Consider the following 12,219-nt stretch of genomic DNA (forward strand, 5'->3'; position numbering starts at 1 on the left):
CCCCCGCCCTCAGGACTCGGCAGAGCCGCCAACCCCCCTGGGGCTGACACACACACACACACACACACACACACCCTCCCACCCACACCTGGCGCGGGCCCTCCCCCCCCCCCCCCTGCCCGCGCCCGCCCCCCCCCCCCCCCCCCCCCAATTTTCCTTTGCCCCCCCCCCCCCCCGAGGGGGCGGACTTGACTTTTTTTGGTAAATTGGGCATTTGTTGGTTTGTTCTTGCCAAAGAGCAAACGGGACAAATGCTCGTTTTTTGTCAGAAAAGTCGAGAGGGCTGGGACAGAGCTTAAAAAAGGGACTGTTCTGGACAAAACGGGACGTATGGTCACCCTAAACAACTTTGACATTCAGATTACCTGGGTGTAAATGAATATGTAAGGTGCACAGCAGGGAGGAACTGGGATCATTGTTTCCAATGCCCATATATAACCAAGTGCCCCTGTATCATTGCGATGATGAAAATAGGAGGATGCACTGAAAGACTGGCTATCGGCCAGCAATGAGCTTTGTGAAACACTGCTTCTATTACCTTGTGTCAGCATCCACTGTAAACACCTTGTTTTAACAGGTCATATCAGAACCTAATCTTAACACTTTTTTTTATTCATAGAAACTAGACTGCTGATCTGTCTCTCACACACACTATAAACTGTGTGTGTGTTTAAAAAAAACCCACTGACAATTACATTTAAACAATATCCTAAAAATGTTTGATTATTGCAATAAAACAGGTATTTAAGTGAGAAAATACATTAAGGTACATATGTTTAAATGCAAAATATGACTAACCAATATCTCTCTGACAATCTGGGATATTTTTGTCTTGCAGTCACATCATACTTATGTGCAATTAGTGCCAAAAACTCATATCCATATCAAACTACTGGAAAGTTCCTCAGTTATAACATGTGAGGTATGAAAAAGCTATAACAGCTTCCCTAAATAAGTGTACAAAAATGTACCGAGGTTATGCATAAATAGTGCAAAATCAAGGAACTAGAACAATTACATAACGAGAAATGGAAGCCACATAAGCTATTGTTCTTGTTTAACTTTTTAATGTATGAAAATCAAGACCTAGTTAATGCTTTTGATAGAGAATTTTCTTCTCTGTCTAGTTTATTTTTCAAATAGTAAACTGGCTGTTATGCCATTTGTAAGAACTGTAACCTTTTAGGAAACTGTCTTAGCTTTCTCTAGTCCAATATTAAGCAAATAAGGTACGTCTGCTATATTTTGTGCATGTAATCACAATCTTACATTTTACTTTTGCAAGGAAGGAATAAGTTTTTTTTTCTAGGGTTTTCCCATGCCTAGCCCATTGCTTTCAATGAGCCTGTCTCTCAGTATGCACCGATATATAAACAGATGGTTGCAGATTTTATAATCTCTTTTTCCTGAAAAGATCATTGCCTGTACCCATTATTGGGAAAAGTTGTCTCTGTGAAAGGCCAGGTGGAAAGAAGTAGAGTATGAAGTACAATCACTTGGCCTTGTAAGAGAATGGTTTGGAATATAATGCTCCCTCCTTTTCACTATATGGAAGTTCTGTGGGGAGAAATAGGGTTTGGTGTGTGGAGGTGGTATTACTAAGAGGAAGACTGAGATCCCAGCCAGCGCCTCTATTTTCAGGTGGTGAGTGAGGGCTCTGGAGGATGGATTAGGGTGGGGTTGGCTGACAAGGGGTAAATTTACCTATTATTGGGAAGGAGAGGATTAAAGATCTCCAAGAGACTGGAGCGAAAGGAGAGAGTGAGCCATGGGGTTATACAGGGTTTATTGGAGTGGTCAGAGTGGTGTTGTCTTGGTTGTCATGCAAGGTGGCTTGGATCAAGTGTGGATGGGTCGGTGGGCAGCCTGTCCTGAACCCTCCTGTTAAGGCAGGGGTTCTCACACTGGGGGTCGGGACCCCTCAGGAGGTTGTGAGGTTCTCACATGGGGCGGGGGTTGCAAGCTGTCAGCTTCCACCCCAAACCCCGCTTTGCATCCAGCATTTATAATGGTATTAAATATATAAAAAAGTGTTTGTTTTTAATATATAAGGGGGGGTCGCACTCAGGCTTGTTATGTGAAAGGGGTCACCAGTATAAAAGTTTGAGCACCACTGTGTTAGGGTATCCACTTGTGCCATTTGTGACACTTAAATGGACATTTTCAGATAGCCGAGACTGTGGAACATTGCTGCTCTGAGCTGAGGAATGTGGTGATTCAAGGAAAGGGTTTTGGGGGACTGGGCCCCCTGGCCTCTGTGGTGGATATGAGAATGGAGGGGAGGAAAGGAGGATGACTAGAGAGGAGACATAAGCAAAGAGTGCAGCATTTTTATATGCAGTCCAGAGGCCATTTCTAGGAACTCATCTCAGGAGTTTGGGATGTTGGCAAATGATGACTCTGCTCTTTGATTCACGTTGTTAAATACAAGGTCAGAGGCTAGTAAAGTATCTGCCATCTATTATTTGGTTTAGAATGAGACCCTTGACTTGCCATGTTTGACATAGACCTTTCTGGATGAAACTGCTGGCCCAATATTGACTCAATGCTCCAGCCAAAATCAGATTTGCTACCATATTGATTTTATAGGTGAGTGTGGGAATGTGAAAAACAAGTACAGACCATTTCATTGCACTTTTAGAGTAGCTGCTTAAGATCATCGAGCAGTGGTATTGGGACAATCTAGATTAATTTTGGAGGTTTTAATTCCTACATGTATGACCCCTCCTGTGGGCCTGCTCAAGATCTTGTGACCATCATGACATCCATGGGACTGACAGGTGACTTTTATGTAGCTGGTCACATTTTGGACCTTGTTTTGGATGAGACTGGAGGTAACAGGAGGGAAAATTTTCTTTGTCATGGACTGACCATTACTTTCTCCACTTGCCCTTTTCCTGTAAGGGCAAACAACCTGTTCTGATTATCTGCTCTTGGAAGCTAGGGAAAACAAATGTTTGTTCGCTTGAGTCAGAGCACCGATGAAGTCCCAATCAGTGAGACGATTCCAAGTGGCTGATGGAATCTAGAATGTTTGTATCTGGTGACAGAGCCATTCTTGTATTGATGAATTTTTAAATTATGTGAAGTGATACCATTTTCATTCACACTGAGTTCTATACTGAGTCACCTCTTAGGGGGACGAAAACAGAGCTTCTGTGCTTTGATTGCAGTATGTGGTACTTACCGAGGTGCTGGGGGGAGGGAGGGATATAAGGGCTACAATTCATGGGTTAATCTGTGTTCTTTCTAGCTAGTGAAAACCAGCAGGGAAGTTTTGGGGGGCATAATTGGTGCCTTCCTGAGGAATGTCAATTTACCAACTTGTTCTGAAGAAGCAGTGGTTATAGACCATGGCTCAGACAACTTCTTGACTGAGACCGTCTCTCCAAATGGCTTGAAGCTACTTCTTTTAGTGTAGCATTTTGAGACGGCTGTTTCCAAACAAAGTCCTCAAGGCTCTTTGATTTCAGTGAACTTAAGCATAGATTTGTCTGGTACAGAAACTGCACTAGTGGTGGTGGTGGTGTGCTTCCTGTGGAAAATGGATGGAGAACAGGTGTTTATGTAGATTATTTTATACCTATCAACAGCTTCTGACTTGCAACTCCATAGGATGATATTGCTGTACTTGAAGACCCTATGTGAGGGCCATGGGTCTTGAACCATGGTCCACAGGGCTCTTCAGAGCCAGTCTCTTCTGACCCACCACCAAGTGCCAGAACTAGAAACTCCAGTTCTGGGATCTGATTGGCAAAACTATGGGAATCCTGATTGATTCCCAGCTTCTATTTAAACCAAGCAGAGGAACAGGAAGTAGTCAATGCAACTGGGTTTTCCCCTACTTAGGACTCTACTCTCTGTGCTGCCTATTCCTGCTGCCTGACTCTGACCTCATGGTAACCTGCTTCTGTCTGCCTCTTGACTCTGTCTGCCTTCTGACCTCTGGGTATCCAGACCCGGCCTGTTCCCTGGCTCCCAACTCCCACTCCGACCACTAGGCCAGACACCCACGTCCTGGTCCTAACACCTTAACAATATTATTCTGAGTGCCCTGATCTGTTGTTTTGGGGGAGTTCCCAAAGGGAGTAATATTGGGCAATTGATGATCTACTTTGAGATTTCTCTCAAGCCGAATTCTAACTGCTTCACTGTGTACATACACAGTTTGGGATACCTTCAGCATGTGAAACACAGAGCTTTTGTTTTTTCCATCTTTTCTGATCCTACTAGTATTTGGAGTGGCTTATGCATAGACTGGGCACAGATTTGGGCTAGCCAGTTGAAGCCCAACCCAGACAAGACTATGGGGACTTATAGGAGGCACTCAAGAAGAAATGTTGGTGACCTATTTGCGCCATTAGTTTGTGGGGTTTGTTTCTGTACTATCTGGGGGTTTGTTGGATTCCCCACTTGTTCTTAGATGTCCATGTATAAGTGGTGGGGTGTTTTTTATCTGTGATTTGAGAAAAGGGTTATGCTCTTTCTCTTCAGATGCAGACTTCACCTTGATTACCCATGCCTTTGTCACCAGGAGGATAGATTACGCAACATTTATGCTCTACCTGGGAATGTGCTTTCCAACAAGTCAGAAATTGCAGCTAGCATGGGATGCACAACCTTGTTTGTTTAGTTGTGTTACCAAGATGATCTAGCACAATGCTGAATAAACTATAATGGCTACCAGCTGCTTTCCAAGTAAAGTTTTTAAGATGTCAGCCCTAAATAAGAACATAAGAACGGCCGTACTGGGTCAGACCAAAGGTCCATCTAGCCCAGTATCCTGTCTACCGACAGTGGCCAACACCAGGTGCCCCAGAGGGAGTGAACCTAACAGGCAATGATCAAGTGATCTCTCTCCTGCCATCCATCTCCACCCTCTGACAAACAGAGGCTAGGGACACCATTCCTTACCCATCGTTGCTAATAGCCATTAATGGACTTAACCTCCATGAATTTATCCAGTTCTCTTTTAAATGCTGTTATAGTCCTAGCCTTCACAACCTCCTCAGGTAAGGAGTTCCACAAGTTGACTGTGTGCTGTGTGAAGAAGAAATTCCTTTTATTTGTTTTAAACCTGCTGCCTATTAATTTCATTTGATGACCCCTAGTTCTTGTATTATGGGAATAAGTAAATAACTTTTCCTTATCTACTTTCTCCACATCATTCATAATTTTATATACCTCTATCATATCCCCCCTTAGTCTCCTCTTTTCCAAGCTGAAAAGTCCTAGCCTCTTTAATCTCTCCTCATATGGGACCTTTTCCAAACCCCTAATCATTTTAGTTGCCCTTCTCTGAACCTTTTCTAGTGCCAGTATATCTTTTTTGAGATGAGGAGACCACATCTGTACGTAGTATTCAAGATGTGGGCGTACCATTGATTTATATAAGGGCAATAATATATTCTCCGTCTTATTCTCTATCCCCTTTTTGGTGATTCTTAACATCCTGTTTGCTTTTTTGACCGCCTCTGCACACTGCGTGGACATCTTCAGAGAACTATCCATGATGACTCCAAGATCTTTTTCCTGATTCGTTGTAGCTAAATTAGCCCCCATCATATTGTATGTATAGTTGGGGTTATTTTTTCCAATGTGCATTACTTTAAATTTATCCACATTAAATTTCATTTGCCATTTTGTTGGCTTACTCAGAAAGAAGCTGGTAAATAGGATATTCCGAGAGGGCCAGAATACTCGCTTCTCATCTTGGTTAATCAGCGCCCCGATTGGTAAGACAAGACTCCCCTGTCTTTCTAGGTTTTTCCGGGGAAGAGCTGGGGTTGGAGACTGGGTCAGTGTGGGAAAGGATAGGATAATATGCTGTTTAAGGGGCTGGAGTGATCTTTGAAAGTCTGTTCTTTTAAGGTGTAACTTGATTTTTTTAAGGGTGGGGTAAATTAATAATTGTGAAACATACTTAGAATGTAGGATAGGTACATCTGCAAAATTCAAATAAACTTAGAAGCCCTTTGTATCCCATATGTGATGTATCTATAAAACATATTTACACTGAAGATGAGGGTTAACAGGAAAGCTATTGTGCCAAGCATTGAAAGTAACTAACAGATGGGATAATGATTTTGAGACTTCTGGTCATTCAGCCCAAAAAGCAGTGTGCATCCATATAAAGTAAAAATTTCAGTTTACACGTGTGGGTTTTTTTTGGTTGTTCTTGTGGTGGTGGTTTTTTGTCAATACCATAAAATATTAGAAAACATATAGGGAATAATTCTTCATTGAGTTGGGGTGGATTATGTCCTAAATCCTCTGCATCCCAAATTTCTGTTTCTAGGATACTCTTCAAAATATATTGCTGTCTTTTAGTTCCTCACTGCTGCTCATTTTGATTTTAGCTCAGTCAATAGCAGCAGCCATTTGGGACATAGTTAAGAACATTGTCAATAAACATTGTTTTTCCTTCACATTTACTTTGAACAATTACTTCTCACTCTTGCTAGGGTTGGAGACATATCCTGGAAGTATTTTCATTTTTTTTTTTCTTGTGTACTGATTTTCATTCTAGCAAAGTGTAAAATAAGGCAAAAACTTGAAAATGGGGTTGTATCCCATAATAGTAAGAATATTTTTAATATATTGTAAAGGTTTCGGGGTGGGGGGGGGCAGGGATAGCTCAGTGGTTTGAGCATTGGCCTGCTAAACCCAGGGTTGTGAGTTGAATCCTTGAAGGGGCCATTTAGGGAACTGGGGTAAAAATCTGTCTGGGGATTGGTCCTGCTTTGAGCAGGGGGTTGGACTAGATGACCTCCTAAGGTCCCTTCCAACCCTAATCTTCTATGATAATATACTCCAGTCATTGTTGGAGTATCTATCTATCCAGCACACAAAGACTTTGAGGGAGTCACTGTGGACAAAAGACAAATGTGAATGCTGAAATGTGTAATCCACATTTAAAAGGCAAGTTCAATTTTACATATGTCTTGATCTGTTACACAATCTACAATAAAATATCCTGAATAGACTGAAGTCATAGTGCTCCCTCTCAAAGCTTGTTGAATAATGTCCATAAGTTTAAAAATAAAAAATTAACTGTACAATTCCCAGGAGTGTTGCTGCACAGCATCCTACAATAGATAGCTAAATAGTCTACGTAATTCACTTTGGACAAATTTAAATGTAAAGACCTGCAAAATGCCACCACTAAGCTGTCTAGCAAATAAGCATAGTTTCAGCATAATGAGAAAGGGTCTACTTAAAATAAGATTGATCCTGCCCTATATGAGTAGTGAGTAGTTGTGGTGTAAGCTGCGCTAATTCAGAGTGTGGTTCTCCATGCCAATGTGAGCCTTCGGTCCAAAAGGGCCCCCACTTAGGGTAACAAGTGAAGACCAACAATGGACCCAGTGGATGTGGGCCACGTTCTCTAACAGTAGTGAAGGTGGATGATCCATAACGGTGCATGCGTGGAATGCATAGGGCAAAAGAACAACTAGATCTTCATTATGGTCATCCATGCCTTCAGGAACCAACATCATCTGGCAGAAGAGCTCCTGGGAAAGGGGATGGTGTCTCCCAAAATAAGACCCCTCTACATCTCTCCCTCCCCTCCCAGTTCCAAGGAGGCAGAGTAAAATGAAGGGGCAACCCACCATAATAGACCATGACAATAGCATCAGGGCTAATGCCCCTGCTATTAGGAGGAGGAGTGGCATGCTGAGCACTCATACAACAGGCACAACCCAAACTCCACTTAGGGAAGATGCAGCCTTGGTGACCCCAACTTTCTGGAAGTCCAAAACAGACCTTAGAGGCGTGTTCTGTGTCATCGCATGGAATGTGTTAACACTGAATGGCACTGGGTACAGGATAACTTTTGTCCAAGAACTCACCCAAGATCGTCATCACCGGTGTCAGTAGGCCCATCTGCCACAAAGTGATCAAGTTACCATGGAAGGAGTAACCTTCCTCCATTCCAGTGGTCCACTGTGATACTGACAGATTGGTTAACTTGGATATGCAACACCGCTTTTGAATGTATGCTCTTCAGCCATGTTGCCAGGATGGGGGACACACTCTAGCACACTGTTCTCAAATTCTCCATTGATGTGTAAAGGGGTGCATGTGCCCTGATTCAATGTGGCACTTCCTATGGGGCTGCCCTGCAGATTTGTGGCTTTTCAGGATTAAGCCAGATGTGGGAACTTCACTACACAATGCCTGGTGTGACGCCATCAACCGTGGTCACTCAGGCTGGCACAACAGTCCTCTGTAGATTATGCATTTTTGATTATATATATCTTGAAAGAGACGTTAGAGCCCATTTTTTCATCCCTGCAGTTGGGGGAGCAAGTAGTTTCCAATCCTGTTCAACCCAGTGTCTTTTCTGCCCCTCCCCAGACCAATTGTGTTGTAGTACCAGCCTTCCCTGAGATGAGGCCCCTGTGCTGCAGGTCAGTCCCATGACCCTGTTTTTTGCTACTCAGTAATAATAAACTCCAAAAACTACTGGCTAACTAGAAGAGCAGTGCTACTGAACTATTTTATGTCACAGAACTCTGTCTAACCCAACTGAATTGGTTGGCAATCTCAAAGGTGTAACAAGTTATTTTAACTGACTTAAAGTCAGAAGTCCTTTCTGGCAAAGGGACTTCTGTTCTTTTTATGCTATCATTCTAATTCTGGAGTACTTGTGGCACCTTAGAGACTAACAAATTTTTAAATAAATAAATTTTTGTTAGTCTCGAAGGTGCCACAAGTACTCCTGTTCTTTTTGCAGATATAGACTAACACGGCTGCTACTCTGAAACCAATGATAGCACAGTTTGCGTAGGTATTCTTTATGAACATGTGACATGGAACAAAAACCTTGCCAGTTCAGAATAAACGAAAAGCAAACTGTTTCTAAGGAATAGAGTCAGGATACACAGTAATATCCACTTTAAAATAAACACTGAGAAGAGGAAGAAAAAAAAAGTTGTTCCATAACTGTTTACTACACTATTTCTAACAAAGGGCAGAGCAAGCAGAGAAACTGTGATCTAGTGAGTTGATTTGTAGCTTTTGTGTGCATGCATTTACTTCAGTGTTTTGATTAACATTTTGTATTTCAACAATGCCAGACTGTGTCTGTGTTTTGGATGATTTTTTGGATGACTGTCAATGAATGACAGCTTAGTGAAATACTGTCAACAGCCAGATTCAAAAACAGGATCTCACAAATTGATGTATTTGCTATGTACTCAATAAGACTGTACTGACTCCAGTTAAAGAAATATCATGTCTAGTCAGGTTAAATAAAGTTGGGTTAAAAACAAGGGATTTAAAAAAACAAACCCAAAATAGGTCAATAGAAACATTTCTGAGCCTTTCTAAGTTCTGATGGAAACAGTTTTGACTGGCATTTAAATATTTCCCTGAAGTGTTTCTGGAACTCAGATATTGCATCATTCTGTCACACACACTAAACAGAAAGTGAAACCGACTAGATCATTTTCACATCCAAGCCAGGTATAATGTAAAGAGTATACTCTTTTTATAATTTATAAAGGTAACATCTAATTTATTTAACAATCTAGGGTTAGTTTCCTCATCAGTATCCCTTTAGACGGACAAGGCGGGTGAGAGAAATCTTTTATTAGATCAACTTTTTTTGGTGAGAGACACATTAGAGCTACACAAAGCTTAGTTAGGTCTGGGTCCCTGGTGTCCCTTCAATCATTCATATTAATATTTACTGTTGGAAAGGGTATTTGCCTCTTAAGCTTTGACAATACAACTGTACCTACTTTAACTAAATTGGCTTAGAAACTATATTTAGACACCTCTAGACTCTCATTTCAGTTTGTGGCTTAAGTCAATAATCAATGTAGTTAAATTAGTAAAAATTCCCTACAACTGTCTCATGAGGACAAGGCCTCATCCACTTACGTTGACTACATGCATGGCTCAGTCCCTTCCTAGTTCTTATTCCCCTTATAGAAATTGTAATTTTTTTCCGCTGGTTTTAGCCTTCTGTCTATTAACGTCATGCTCACCTGCATGTCTAGATCTAGGAAACAGAATAAATCAGAATAAAAGCATTGCTAAAGTAAAGGTCTGCATTGAATCTGATTTCAAAGCAGACCTACCTTTTAGCCCATATTCTGCATTCTACTATCTGTATTTATGAGTGACACCTTGAGTTCAGTGGGACAATTTATGAAGTAAAGTGCAACTAATTTTGAGTAGGGTATTGGAACCTGACCCTTAATTTGGGAGGTATGAAAATAGGGTCTGAGCACATTGTCTACAGCCACACAGCTGCTTGTTTGGCAAGGAAGATGTAAAGAACCAGAAGGACAGGAAACATCTTGCCCTAAACTGGTGCCAGATTTGCACAGAACTCTCTGATCTTCCTACATTAGTTCTTTATTTCTACTGTTACAGAAGACTTTCATTTAAAGTAATTGATAGGATGGATGATTACCCTGCCTGCTATCCTAGATGGTAAGTCACACACTTGTGTAGCTAAATGTGGGTTTGTATACAAAAGCCTGCAACGGGTTAAACTGAAAAAAGTAGTTTTCCATCCCTATTTTTTACCTAGGTGTCTTGGCATTCTAAATCATTATTTTTTTGCCTAACATCTGCTTTATGAGGATTATCACTTAGTAAAATGAGAGTGTCAGTTTAGTCTACAGGCCAGGGGTAGGAAAAGTGCCAAAGGCAGTATGTGAGCTGATTTTCAGTGGCACTCACACTGCCTGGGTCCTGGCCACCAGTCCGGGGGGCTCTGCATTTTAATTTAATTTTAAATGAAGCTTCTTAAACATTTAAAAAAACCTTGTTTACTTTACATATAACAATAGTTTAGTTATATATTATAGACTTACAGAAAGAGACCTTCTAAAAACGTTAAAATGTATTACTGGTACACAAAACCTTAAATTAGAGTGAATAAATGAAGACTCGGCACACCTCTTCTGCAAGGTTGCCGACCCCTACTATAGGCTCTTTCCCATCTCTTTCCCCATAGCTACAGGACATACGTTTATAGTTTCCTGCCTTTATGCGTGAATGCAACAGGGGCCTGCACCAGTGTTCCTATTCAGCCAAGCTGTCCTAAGGAGTACAGTTTCCTAGCAGAGCTTTTCTCCCTTTGCTACACAAAGTTGTGGGAGCGCCCTGCTCGTACTGCTCCTAGCCACCTGCCCTGGAGCTAGAACAACTTGGAGCATAGCGTTCAGAGAGCTGCGCTAGTCCCGGCCTGGCTGGTATAAGCAGGGAGCAGTGTGCGCTGCAAGGTAAAAGCGAGAAGACGCCTGCGGGGAGAGCCTTTCGCTACAGCTGGCACTATAAGGGAAAGTATTGCCCTAGGGGAAACGAGTCACGGGGATGGAGTAGGCCCGGGGCCCATGCCTCGAGGTGGAAGAAAAATGCTACCCTGCCGGGCTGGCGGAGGGGGTGCCTGCTGGGGAAGCAGCCGGGAAGAGCTCCAAGGGGCTGGGCTGGGCAGGCTGTGGGTGGGGTAGGTCTGCCCCGCACACCGGGGAGCGGGCAGCTCCCAGCCGAGTCAGGCCTGCGCTCTGTGCCCTGCAGAGGGCGGCTGGGCGTCCCTTCTCGTCCCCCACAGCTCTGCCGGCGCCGCCCCGCCCTCCACCTGGCGGGGCCACCTGGCGCCACGGGCCCGGATTGGCGGGCTCGCGGCATGTGGGCCGGGAAAGCGGCGGGCTGCTGGGTGCCGCGCTGCCTCCCCGAGGGCCGAGCCCCGCGGGGGAGCCAGGTGCGTGGGGAAGCGCTGGCCTGGCCTCGACGCTATTGCGCCCGGCCCGCTGGGGCTGCGCCCGGTCGCCCATCCTGCCGCCGCCCAGGGGCGGAGAGGGCGTTAACTCCATCCCCGGCCAGCGCTGTAGTGCCCGACAGGCTGGCAGCAGCTTGCGCCTGTCCCAGCAGATGCTGCACAGGATGGGGGTCAGCCGGGAGTGGGGACAGCGGCGGGGATCTGTGGTGCCCAGTTTTAATTCTTCCCGTTAAAACACCACTAATGTGCCTGTGCCTCCGTCTCCGGCCGAGGAGCGCCTTCCTCTCCGCTCCCTCCGCGGGCGGACAGGCTGGCGATGCATGGCTCGCAATCCGAGTCCGTGTGTCTCGCAGGTGTGTTGGGTTTCGTAGTGTCGGCCGGGGCGCTCCTCCCGCGCTGGGTTTGCACTGGCTTCGCGCTCTCGTTTGCGGGTGCGGTGGTGCGCGTTGAGCGCCAGTCAGCTGTCTGGTTTGCCT

The 12,219-nt window shown here is 44.0% G+C and overlaps 1 protein-coding gene across 4 annotated transcripts in view; it reads left to right on the forward strand.

The window, feature by feature from the left end:
- LOC112111582 (serine/threonine-protein kinase Sgk3) overlaps nt 1–12,219 on the forward strand; it is a 79,994-nt gene that overhangs the window by 13,945 nt on the left and 53,830 nt on the right. Inside the window, exon 1 of one of the 4 annotated variants that reach the window (XM_024207045.3) lies at nt 11,647–11,725. The exons of the other annotated variants lie outside the window; for them this stretch is intronic. The gene's annotated coding sequence lies outside the window, so the exon portion shown is untranslated. Of the gene's footprint in view, nt 1–11,646; nt 11,726–12,219 lie in introns of those variants that run through there. 4 annotated transcript variants of the gene reach the window in all.

The sequence above is a fragment of the Terrapene carolina genome, unplaced genomic scaffold (assembly GCF_002925995.2).
Source record: "Terrapene carolina triunguis isolate 2854851 unplaced genomic scaffold, T_m_triunguis-2.0 Scaffold58, whole genome shotgun sequence".
NCBI classification, from domain to species: domain Eukaryota; kingdom Metazoa; phylum Chordata; order Testudines; family Emydidae; genus Terrapene; species Terrapene triunguis.